The sequence below is a fragment of the Neoarius graeffei genome, chromosome 25 (assembly GCF_027579695.1).
Source record: "Neoarius graeffei isolate fNeoGra1 chromosome 25, fNeoGra1.pri, whole genome shotgun sequence".
Classification (NCBI taxonomy): domain Eukaryota; kingdom Metazoa; phylum Chordata; class Actinopteri; order Siluriformes; family Ariidae; genus Neoarius; species Neoarius graeffei.
The window spans coordinates 126,843-139,535 of record NC_083593.1 but is presented as its reverse complement, the minus strand read 5'-3'; positions in this window follow the sequence as shown (position 1 = coordinate 139,535).

The window sequence follows — 12,693 nt, the reverse complement described above, 5'->3', positions numbered from 1 at the left end:
ACAGTCGTACGTCGAAACATGTCAGGTAAACAAACCCAAAAACTAGATGTCTGATAAAAAAGAAACAAAAAACTAATTATATTTAATATAAGACATAATGAACGTAATCGAAAGTTTAGTACTGAAATCGGCCTATAATTTTGGCAATATTCTTTGTCTTTAAAGGGTTTGGGGAGCACAGTAATAATTGCTTCTGACCAGGAGGGGGGTATTATGTCATTAGTCATAATCCAATTAAAAGTAGTGTGGAGCAGTGGTAATAGTTCCTCACTGAATTTTTTATACCACTCAGAGGGAAATCCATCACTACCAGGTGCCTTATTTGATTTTAATTTTTGTATTGTTTTCCGGATTTCATCTATTGTTATCTTTGCTGTAATGTGTTCATTTTGTTTAGTGCCTATTGAAGATAGGTCCAGAGAGTCGATGAAAGTCTTTATATCATTCTGATCTAAAGCCGATGACTCAGTGTAAAGTTCTTTGTAATAATCTCTAAAAATATTTTCAATTTCTACTGGTTCAAATTTGGGCTGGTTTGTTTTTGGGTCACGTATTTTATTGACTGTAGTTTCTGTCTGTTGTTTCTGTAAACGTCTCGCTAACAATTTCATTGCTTTGGGACCTGATTCATAATAGTTTTGCTTTAAATATCTTGCTTTTGTTTCTGTTTCACACTGGAGTAGGTTATTAATTTCCTTTCTCACCTCCCTCATTCGTTGTTTGATTTTTGGTTCAACTTCGCCTCTCCCCTTATGTTCCTGTTCCAAATATCTCAATTCTGCTATATAGATTTTATATTGCTTTATTCTTTCTCTTTTGAGATTGCTTGTAATTGCGATCAATTTTCCCCGTATCACTGCTTTTAAAACGTCCCACAATATAGCTGGATCTGTTTCCCCATTATTGTTTTCCTCCAGGTAAGTCCGTATATCTGCCTTAATTTGCTCCAGTACTGATTTATTATTTAATATCCCCACGTTCAATCTCCATATTGTATCTTTCAGTCTACATTTTAAGTGTATCTTCAGATAGATGGCATTATGATCAGATACATCTGCCACTCCAATCCAACAGTCTGTTCTCTATTTTCCTTTTGCATAAAAAGTAGTCAGTTCTAGAGTACACCGAGTGTGTTGTTGAGTAATGACTACAATCTCTCTGCAATGGATGTAGATCTCTCCACACATCAAAAAAGCCCATCTCCTCCCAAGTATTCCTGATCAATTTTGTGATAGATTTCTTATTTCTCTTAAAACTAGATGTATCCATGTCATAATCCATTAAAACATTAAGGTCTCCCCCACATATACATATGCCCTCTGCTTCCAATGCAATGGTGTCAAATAGTGACTTGAAAAATTCCTTATGACTCTCAGGTGGGGCATATATGTTCACCAACGTTATCACTGTTTGGCCCATCATCCCTTTTACAATAATATAAGTTCCCTCTTTGTCTTTTATTTCCTTTTGGCATTCAAATTTGGTTGCATTAGGCATCAGTTTTGCTACTCCTCTTTTCCGACCACTGGAGTGTGAACTATAAAAGGTGTTTTTGAAACCAAATCTCTTTAATTTCTCATGTTCTGCTTTTGATAAATGAGTTTCTTGTAGGAAATTTATCTGTCTTTTCTTTTTTAAGTTTGGTCATTATTTTAGCTCTTTTGACTGGGTTTCCTAAGCCGTTGACATTCAAAGAGAGCACATTAATTTCTTCTTGATTGGTATCCATAAACCATCTTAGTTGTGTTAACTTTGTAGAGATTCATCCACAAGCTTACAGTTAAACATTTAGGAACAAGCAACACTCTCCAAAACTGTTTAGTGCTTATTTGAACACAGAGAAAGGGCCCCCATCCAGTAATGAGATTCAACCCATATAGGATTAATATACTCATACCAGACCCTGCAGCTACGTTTCAGTCCTACTTAAGCCAACAGTCCGTTTATCTATAACCCATCAAAGCAAACTACATTTAACTTCACCTACCTTTAGCAAATTATATAATTTTCTTGTTCATTTTAACTCAGATTTAGTGAGAGCTACTTATCCAGCATTGTTTCCCCTCAGACGAAAATCACGCAGTCTTTCACGTGCACGTCTGCTGGCCTCCCCGGTGCGTCCACTCCCGGTGTGTTTCCATGTCGCGGTTCCGGTTGATTGGAGTCTCTCAACAATTCTGGTTTCTCCGGTGTTGGTCCCCGCGTTATCAACATCGTATCCTCTCTCCCGCAGGTCTCTAGTTGCCTCCTCTGCACTGCCGTGGGTTTTCATACCACTAGACCAGTGGATGCGCATCTTATTGAGAGGTGTCTGAAAGTGGATGCCTTCTCTCTTTAAAATCTTCTTGATGTTGGAGTATGCTTTACGTTGTTTCAATGTCCTCTCTGAGTAATCGTGATCAAAGTAAACCCTGTTTCTTCCGAGGGTGATTGTTTTCTTCTCCCAAGCTCTTTTCAATATCATCTCTTTTACAGTAAACTGATGGAAGTTGATGACAATTGATCTGGGAGGCTGGTCCGTTTTTGGCTTTGGAGCCAAGGCTCGGTGAGCGCGCTGAATCTGAAGGTCCGAGTTTATGGAAAATTCCTTACAGAGCCACTTATCCATGAACTGTGCCACCGAGTCACTCTCAGACTCTGCCTCCTCTTGAATGCCATATACATAGAATAGAATAGAATAGAATAGAATAGAATAGAATAGAATAATCTTTATTGTCATTGTACCGGGAGATACAATGAAATTGAGGGTGCTCCCACAGAGCCACCATACACCAGAAAAATAAAATGTACATAAGAGACACAGAATATACTATAAAAACATCAGGGAATAAAAATGTCAGGGAGTTAAGTATAGTCTCTCAAAATTGAGACATAAAATGTGCAATTAGCAGATAAAAGGCAATAAATATAAGGTGCTAAAACAAGAAACGGAGGTAGATTTGTTGGTTGTTGGGGTGGAAGTGTTATGTGAGGCCGTTTGTGAGAGAGTGTGTGTATGTGTCCGTTGTTGTTGGCAGTCCTGATGGCCCATGGGAAGAAGCTGTTTGTCAGTCTGCTGGTGTGGGACTTTATTGACCTGAAGCGTCTCCCAGAGGGCAACAGATCAAACAGGGGGTGGGCAGGGTGTGAGGGGTCTCCTGTGATGGCGTTGGTTCTTCTGAGGCAGCAGGATGTGGAGATGTGTTCCAAGGTGGGCAGAGGGCAGCCGATGATTTTTTGGGCGGTGTTTATGACCCTCTGCACCGCCTTCCTATCCACAGCTGTGGAGCCTGTGTACCAGACATCCAGACAGTACGTCAGTACGCTCTCCACAGAGGAGTGATAGAAGGCCAGCAGCAGCTTAGTGTCCAGGTTGTTCTTCCTGAGGACGCGCAGGAAGTGCAGCCGCTGCTGAGCCTTCTTCACTAGGGCCCTGATGTTAAAAGTCCAGGTGTAGTCAGCGGAAATGTGGGTGCCCAGAAACTTGAAGGTGGTGACAGTTTCCACCCGTTCTCCATTTATGAGGAGGGGGGCGTGGTCCTGTCTTTTCTTCCTGAAGTCCATGATGAGTTCTTTTGTCTTTTGGACGTTCAGGGTCAGGTTGTTCTCTGAGCACCAGAGCGACAGTTTCTCTACCTCAGCCCTGTACGATGTCTCGTCCTCACCACAGATGAGTCCAACCACGGTGGTGTCATCTGCATATTTTATAATGTGGTTGGTTGGGTGGGTTGGAGAGCAGTCATGGGTGTACAGGGCGTAGAGTAGAGGGCTCAGGACACATCCTTGAGGGGACCCGGTGCTGAGTGTGAGTGTGGAGGAGTGGTGGGGACCGAGTCTTACAGTCTGTGGGCGACTCGTCAGGAAGTTTTTAATCCAGTTGCATATGGGGAGGGGGATCTGTAGCTGCATGAGTTTGGTGAAGAGAATGTCCGGGATGATGGTATTAAACGCAGAGCTGTAGTCCACAAAGAGCATCCTCACATAGCTCTTCCTGTTCTCCAGGTGGCTCAGCGCTGTGTGGAGTGTCAGGGCGATGGCATCCTCCGTAGACCGGTTTGCCCTGTATGCAAACTGGTGAGGGTCGAAGGAGGGAGGCAGTCTCTGATGTGCTGGGAGACCGATCGCTCTAAACACTTCATGATTACAGACGTCAGGGCTATTGGTCTGTAATCATTGAGTCTGTCTATGGCAGGTTTTTTGGGGATGGGGATGGGGATGATAATGGAGGCCTTCAGACATGTGGGGACGGTGGCATGTGTCAGGGAGAGGTTGAAGATCTTGGTGAGGATCCCTGCCAGTTGGTCTGCACATGCTTTAATCACCGCCCCGGGATACCATCTGGATCAGCAGCTTTCCTGGGGTTCACTGCTCTCAGGTTTTTCCTCACCTCATGCTCCAGGAGAGAGAGAGGTGGGGTACTGAAATCAGGGGGAGGCAGTGATTGGAGGTTTGTGGTGGTGATCTCAAACCGGGCAAAGAAGTTGTTCAGCTCCTCTGCCAGTGTGCTGCTGCTGGGGGAGGCGGGAGGGGTTTGGCCTTTGTAGTTAGTTAGGGCCTGGATGCCCCTCCACATCTGTCATGGGTTGTTGTCCTCCAGGTATCCTTCTATTTTCCTCTTGTAGGAGTCCTTGGCCTGTTTGATGCCCCTCCTCAGATCAGCTCTGGCGGTGCTGTAGAGAGCTCTGTCCCCCGTCCTGAAGGTCAAGTTTCGGGCTCTGATCAGGGTCTGGACTTCATTTGTCATCCAGGGCTTCCTGTTTGGGAAGACCCGGATGCGTCTTTCCTCTGTGACGTTTTCTATGCAGCATTTAATGTAGAAGAGGACAGACTCGGTGTATGTGTCCAGGTCCTGATCCTCAAGGATGCTCCACTCTGTGCAGGCAAAACAGTCCTGCAGTTGGAGGAGAGCATTTCCAGGCCAGGCTTTGATGGTCTGAGTGGCTGGTTTAGTTTGCCTTCTGAGGGGGGCGTAGGCTGGGAAGAGGAGCAGAGAGAGGTGGTCTGATTGTCCAATGTGGGGGAGGGGGGGTCGCTCTGTAGGCATGTTTGATGTTTGAATAAACATGATCGAGTGTATTTTCTCCCCTAGTTACACACTTGACGTGCTGGTGGAATTTGGGGAGGACAGACTTGAGACATGCTTTATTAAAGTCCCCAGCAATGATGTGAACGCCATCCGGATGAGCCCTCTGATGTTTGTTTACGATGTGTAGCAGATGGCCAAGTGCCGTGCTAACGTTAGCATCAGGAGGGATGTAAACAGCGGTCACGATGGCTACCGTTAGCTCCCGTGGCAGGTAGAAAGGTCGGCACTGGACAGACATGACCTCTAGATCCGGTGAGCAGTGGATGTTAATTACCTTGCTGTCTGAGCACCAGTCCTCAAGCACGTAAACACACAGTCCCCCTCCTCTGCTCTTACCGGAGGCTTCGTTCCGGTCGTAGCGGTGGATGGTGCGGCCTGCTAGTTCCACTGTAGCGTCTGGGATTAGCGGGTGTAGCCAGGATTCACTGACGATCAGCAGGCAACACTCACGGATGAAGCGGTTGTATGTGATCTGAGCCTGTAGATCATCCATCTTGTTTACTAGGGATCTAGCGTTTGTGAGGAAGATTGATGGTAGTGGAGGTCTGTGTGGTTGTTTCCTTACCTGAGCTAGCAGACCTGCCCGGCATCCACGTTTCTGCTTCCTCTCCCTACGCCGCCTCCGGCGCCTGCTGTTCCCGACAACAATCCATGGTGCTCCCGTCGGTCTCGCTATCTCTGGTGGGATGTTGTGAGTCCGTGAAAAGGCGATCGTAATTTCAGTTTTTGCCTGAAATCCAATGTTTATCAAATCTTGGCGGCTGTAGATGGTATTGCCGTGGCAAGAGTGTGTCCAGAAAAGATTCAAAAGACATAAAAAACACAAAAGGGTGCAAAGTAGCGGGGAGCCTCGAGCCGCAGCACCCGTGTGCGCCGCCATCGGTACCTGTAAATTATTCCGACGGGACCTTGATTCCAAGTTGTCTAGTTTGACCATTATCATTTTCTGCTCTTGCATTATGTCCTGCAGTGCACCGTTTGCTTCATAACTCCACGACTCGAGTTCTTCTGTGCGTGTCAGAGCAGCGCTTATCTTCTCATGTTCACCAATATCCGTGGTCATTTTTGCAAACTTTTGATCAATGTCTCCCTTAAGTTCTGTCAGTTCATTTCTCATTTGCGCTGTAATTTCATCTTTGAATGCTTTTAGGTCCGTCTTCATTTCGTTTTGCAGGGCTTGAATTTGCTTGCTAATGCCGTCCAGGCTGCTTTGAAACGAGGCCATGCTAGCTTCCGGTGTTAGCTTGCTCTCGTTAATTGATCTATTTATTTCTTTACCTTGGATGTCTGGGTTCTTTTTATTCTTTGTTTTTGTTGGTACTCCACTCATATTCTCAGTTTCAAAGTTTGCCGTTGTTTATCTTGGGTTTTAGCGGAGTTTAATATGTTGGCCTGAGGGAGCTCCTGTCTTACACGTCCATGCTGCTCTACCGACCCACCCAGAAGTCGAGTAAAAGTATTGTTACAGATCGTCTTAAAACACTTTGGTGGTTAATATTTAGCTGCATTAAACTGGTGACCCAGTGACATCACCAAAGTGTTATATTCTTCTTTTGTAATACTTATCCATTCTTGTAGCACAGCTTCTTTCAGTTGTGTGTGGTTTTTTTTTTTTTTTTTTGGGGGGGGGGGGGGGGGGGGTGTCTCTCCATTCAGTCTTCTCTTCAGAAGGTGAAATGCTGCTCACTTGTGTTCAGGTTGGTGATTGACTTGTCCTGTCTAAAACCGTCCACTTTTACCCCGATCAAGTCCTTTGTTGTTTTTGCAACCCAATAGTGTTTTGGGTCATTGTCTTGCTGCATGATGAGGTTTCTCCCAATTAGATTGGATGAATTTCTCTGTAAATTGTCAAACACAATGTTTCTGTAGGCTTCTGAATTCATTCTGCTGGTTCCATCATGAGTTCCATCATCAATAAAAATTAGCAAGTCTGTTCCAGAAGCAGCCATGAAGCCCAAGCCATGACACTACCACCACCGTTCTTCACCCATGAGCTTGTATGTTATAGATCATGAGCAGATCCTTTTTTTCTACACACTTTGGCCTTTTCATCACTTTGGTAGAGGTTAATCCAGAACTTTTGTGTCTCATCTCTGAATTTCTTTGTGGATTCCAATCTGGCCTTCTGATTCTTCCTGCTAATGAGAGGTTTGTGTCTTGTGGTATGGCCTCTATATTTCTGACCTCAAAGTGTTCTTCAAACAGTGGGTTGTAATACCTTCACACCTGGCCTGTGGAGGCTTTTTTGGAGGTCACTGGATTTTTTTTTTTCTTTCTTTCTTCACAACTCTCATAATGAGGCCCATTATAGTCATGGCAGTCTATCTCTTTAATGTTGATAAGAACAAAGAGCTGATTGATGACTTGAGGAAAACCCAAGTAGATCACTCATCACTACACATCAACAGAGCAACTGTGGAGCGAGTCAAAAGCTCCAAGTTTCTTGGTATGCACATGATAGGTGACCTCTCCTGGACTCTCAACATCACCTGCCTAGCCAAGAAGGTCGGCAGCACCTCCACTTCCTGCAGAGGCTGAAGAGAAACAATCTCCCTCCTCTCACCCTCATCATCTTCTACAGAGGGGCAATAGAGAGCATCCTAAACAGCTGTCTCACTGAGTGGAATTGGAACTGCACAGTCTCTGACCACAAGACCCTTCAGCAGAGTGTGAGAACAGCTGAAAAGATTATTGGAGTCTCTACCCATCATTGTGACCTCATGCACAGCTGCATCTGCAAAGACCCCAGCATTATGGATGACCCCTTGCATGGACTCTGCACCCTCCTGGCATCTGGCTGGAGGCACAGGAGCATCCAAGCCACCACTAACCGACTCTGCAACAGTTTCTTAATTGAGACAGTCAACTTTCTCAACACCCTGCTGCCTCCCAAAACTAACCTGGGCTCATCACCTAAGTATGACTCAAAACCACTGCACACCACACTTTACAAAGCTACATCAGACACGTTTTATTTATGAGACTCTGCTGCCAATATTGCTGCTACAGGTATTACAACACGATCCAATAGTTCATAGTCCATGTTCTGTGTGCTGGGTATTTATTGTCCTGTATATTTATTGTCCTGTGCTTGTCTCATACTGTTGTATATCTGCATTTTCTGTAGAATAAAGTGGTCTTGCTATACTTTTAGAAGTGTGTGTGTGTGTGTGTGTGTGTGTGTGTGTGTGTGTGTGTGTGTGTGTGTGTGTGTGTGCACATCCTACTTTATCATTAAATACACTGTGTTTTTCCTTCTTATTGTGTTCTGGCCAACCCCCACTCTCTCTCTCTCTCTCTCTTTCTCTCTCTCACTCACACACACACATTGTTTAACGTTCTTTAGTATTTAAGTATTTAGATTATTACACTCTCTCTAATAGTGATAAATCTTTACATTATGGTCCAGAACCAAATGTTCCTACAAGGAAAGTAAAATCTAACTATTTTTACCTTGTTGAGACATTTGAATGGCTCTCACAAGGAAAGTAGTTGTGGTTGAACAAAAATAAAAAATAAAGAGCCAAAAAGTTTCCTTTTTGTGACTGAGGTTAACGTTAAGGTTACTCTTTACATAAATGTTAAAATATATGTCTCCTTGAGGAAAACTTCACCACATCAATGACTACACACATTTTTAAATCCGGTTCTGTGGAGTGTTTGTCATACACATCCCTGTGAATATGTTCCTCAAGAAACAATAACATATAGAATTAATATAAACCTGTGATTTGCAGCTGCATTATTGTCAGAGATGCTGTTATAGAAACTAATCAACGCCTTCTGATTTGAGAACTGAGCTCAAGTCAAATGTAATAATTAACAATGAAATAACCCGAACCTTTAGTGGATGAACTCGGACTTTGGAGCTGCTGTGTAACAAAACACATCTGTGAGTGAAAACCTTACACACACACACACACACACACACACACACAATTCACTTTAGACTTAGACAACATTTGTCGTCATTCAGTATGCAACAAGTGTACACAACGAAATTTCATTGCAATTTGGCTCAGCACAGAATTAAATATGAAGTGTATTAAATTAAATTATGCAGCAGCAAAAATATTATAAAGTGCAATAGTATAAAGTGACCTATGGAATTAGGAATTATTCAAGTATAAATAGAAGTTTAAAGTTTGGGTTTGGAGTTCAGCAGTCTAGTGACCTGGGGGAGAAAGCTGTTACAGAACCTGGTGGTCCTGCACCGAATGCTGTGGAACCTCTTTCCAGAGGCCAGGAGCAAGGACAGTCCATAGTGAGGGTGTGAGGGGTCACTGATGATGTTTCTGGCTCAGAATATGTAGTGCTTAGGTGTGATGTCCTGAATGGAGGGAAGAGAAGTTCCAATGATTTTCTCCGCTGTCCTCACCGCTCTCCTCACATTCTTCCAGTCAGAGGCACTGCAGCCTCCACACCACACAGAGATGCAGCTGGTCAGAACGCTCTCTGTGGTGCTTCTGTAGAATGTAGTGAGGATGGGTGGGGGCAGGTGGGCTCTCCTCATCCTACACAGAAAGTGCAGATGCTGCTGTGCCTTCTTGCCCAGTGATGCGGTGTTCACAGACCAGGTGAAGTTGTCTGTGATGTGCACCCCCAGGAACATGGTGCTATTGACCACCTCCACAGCCGTGTTTTTGAGAAGTGGAGCGTGGCTGGGCTGGTTCTTCCTGAAGTCAACAATGATCTCTTTGGTTTTGAGCACATTCAGGATCAGGTTGTTTTCACTGCACCAGCCCACCAGCTGCTCCACCTCCTCTCTGTAGGCCAGGTCGTTGTTGTCCCTGATGAGGCTCACCACTGTTGTGTCATCCACAAACTTCACAATGTGGTTGCTGGCAGCCCTGGGGACACAGTCGTGCGTCATCAGAGTGAACAGCAGAGGGCTCAGGACACAGCCCTGAGAGGAACCTGTGCTGAGGGTGATGACACTGGAGGTGTTCTGTCTGACCTGCACTGACTGTGGTCTTTCAGTGAGGAAGTCTAGCAGCCAGTTGCACAGGGGGGTGTTGAAGCCCAGGGGACCCAGTTTGTTCACCAGATGCTGTGGAATGATGGTATTAAATGCTGAACTGAAGTCCAGGAACAGCATCTGCACATGAGTGTTCTTCTCCAGGTGTGCAAGGCTCAGGTGAAGACCGGAGGAGATGGCGTCTTCAGTGGAACGGTTTGGCCGGTAGGCAAACTGGAAGGGGTCGAATGTGGGAGGGAGCCTAGAGGTGATGTATTCCTTTACCAGCCTCTCAAAGCACTTCATAATGGGAGTGGCCGGTAGTCGTTGAGTGATGTGATTTTAGTTTTTTTTGGCACTGGGATGATGGTGGCAGTCTTGAAACATGATGGGACTTTGGCTTGATCCAGTGAGGTGTTGAAAATGTCCGTTAGAACATGAGCAGGCTGGTCTGCACATTCCCTGAGCACCCGACCAGGAATATTATCGGAGCCCGGGGCCTTCCGTGTGTTGACTCTCCTCAGAGTCCTCCACACCTCAGCTGTATCAAGACAGAGTGTCTCTTCATGCTGATGGGGAACAGCTTTCAAGTCAAGTTTATTTGTATAGCGCTTTTAGCAGTAAACATTGTCGCAAAACAGCTTTACAGAATTTGAATGACTGAAAACATGAGCTAATTTTATCCCTAATCTATCCCCAGTGAGCAAGCCTGTGGCGATGGTGGCAAGAAAAAACTCCCTCAGACAACATGAGGAAGAAACCTCGAGAGGAACCAGACTCAAAAGGGAACCTATCCTCATTTGGGCAACAACAGACAACATGACTAAAACATTAACAGTATTAACATGAAGTCAGTTTTGTTGATGTCGTAACTCTTCATTGATGGAAACTTGAGTGCAAAACTGTTCATGACAACTGCAGTCCTAAAGTTAGCAAGTCAACTGTAGTCCTCAGCCATAAAAGCATTACTGTAAGAGTCCAGAGTGTCTTCCAAGTGTGACTTTCAACTGTCCACATGGAGCCGTCCTCCACAGGAGTGATGTGATGAGACTCCAGCCAGACGTAGGGCATCAGGATGGATCAGGCAGGTCCGAGGAGCAGAAAAGGTTCAGCATCTCGATCCCAGGATTGACATGTAACTCAGAGGGACAGATTGGGGGGGGGATGCCCAATTAGGTATGCCCAATGTCACCTGAATCAGTAGGAACAGTATACATATTGCACTGAGTACAAGCAGGGACTCCGGCAACTAACTATGACAGCATAACTAAAAGGGGAGAGCCAGAAGGTAACACAGGCATGAGGGAGCCCTGGGACATAAAGCAGCAGCCACTACACCGTCAACAAACTCGAGTGAGCAAGCAAGTGGGGACTGACAGCATCCATACATCCCAGTTTACCAAAACACTCTGTCTGAGGACCCTCCAGATCTACACCTTTACCTCATAAACACCATTAACACAAGGCTTGACTAAACAGATATGTTTTCAGCCAAGACTTAAACGCTGAGGATTCCCAAACACTACTTGGAAGGCTGTTCCATAACTGTGGGGCTTTGTAAGAAAAGGCTCTGCCCCGTGATGTAGCCTTCACTATACGAGGTACCAGCAGATAGCCTGCACCTTTTGATCTAAGTAGGCGTGGCGGGTCATAAAGGACCAGAAGTTCGTTCAGGTACTGTGGTACGAGACCATTTAGTGCTTTAAAGGTCAACAGTAGTATTTTATAATCGATACGAAATTTGATTAGGAGCCAATGCAGTGTGGATAAGACAGGGGTGATGTGGTCATATTTTCTAGTTCTAGAAAGGACTTTTACTGCTGCATTTTGAACTAACTGGAGCTTGTTTATGCTCCTACTGGAACATCCAGACAGTAAGGCATTACAATAATCCAACCTGGAGGGAACGAAAGCATGAACTAGTTTTTCTGCATCGTGTAGTGACATTAATTTTCTTATCTTAGCAATATTTCTGAGATGAAAGAAAGCTATCCGGGTGATGTTATCAATGTGAGTTTTGAATGAAAGACTGGGGTCAATAATCACCCCGAGGTCTTTTACTGCTGCACGTGAAGAAACAGAAAGGCCATCCAGAGTTACTGTGGAATCAGAAAACTTACTTCTAGCTGCATGTGGTCCAAATAAAAGTACTTCAGTCTTGTCATAGTTAAGCAGAAGGAAGTTAATAAGCATCCAGTGTCTAATGTCCTTCACACATTCCTCAATTCTATTAAGCTGGTGTCTCTCATTGGGTTTTGCAGAAACATACAACTGTGTGTCATCAGCATAACAGTGGAAACTAATACAATGTTTATGAATAATATCACCCAGAAGTAAAGAAAAAAGCAGTGGACCCAAGACAGAACCTTGTGGAACACCAAACTTTACCTCAGTATGTCTAGAAAAATCGCCATTTACATAGCAATCAGTTAAATAAGACCTGAGCCACGAGAGGGCCGTTCCCTTAACTCCCACAACCTTTTCTAGTCTATCCAGAAGAATGGAATGATCAATGGTATCAAATGCTGCACTAAGGTCAAGCAACACAAGCAGCGAGACACAGCCCTGATCAGACGCCAACAGTAGGTCATTTACTACTTTAACCAGAGCTGTCTCTGTGCTATGATGAGGTCTAAATCCTGACTGATGCATTTCATGGATGTTATTCCTA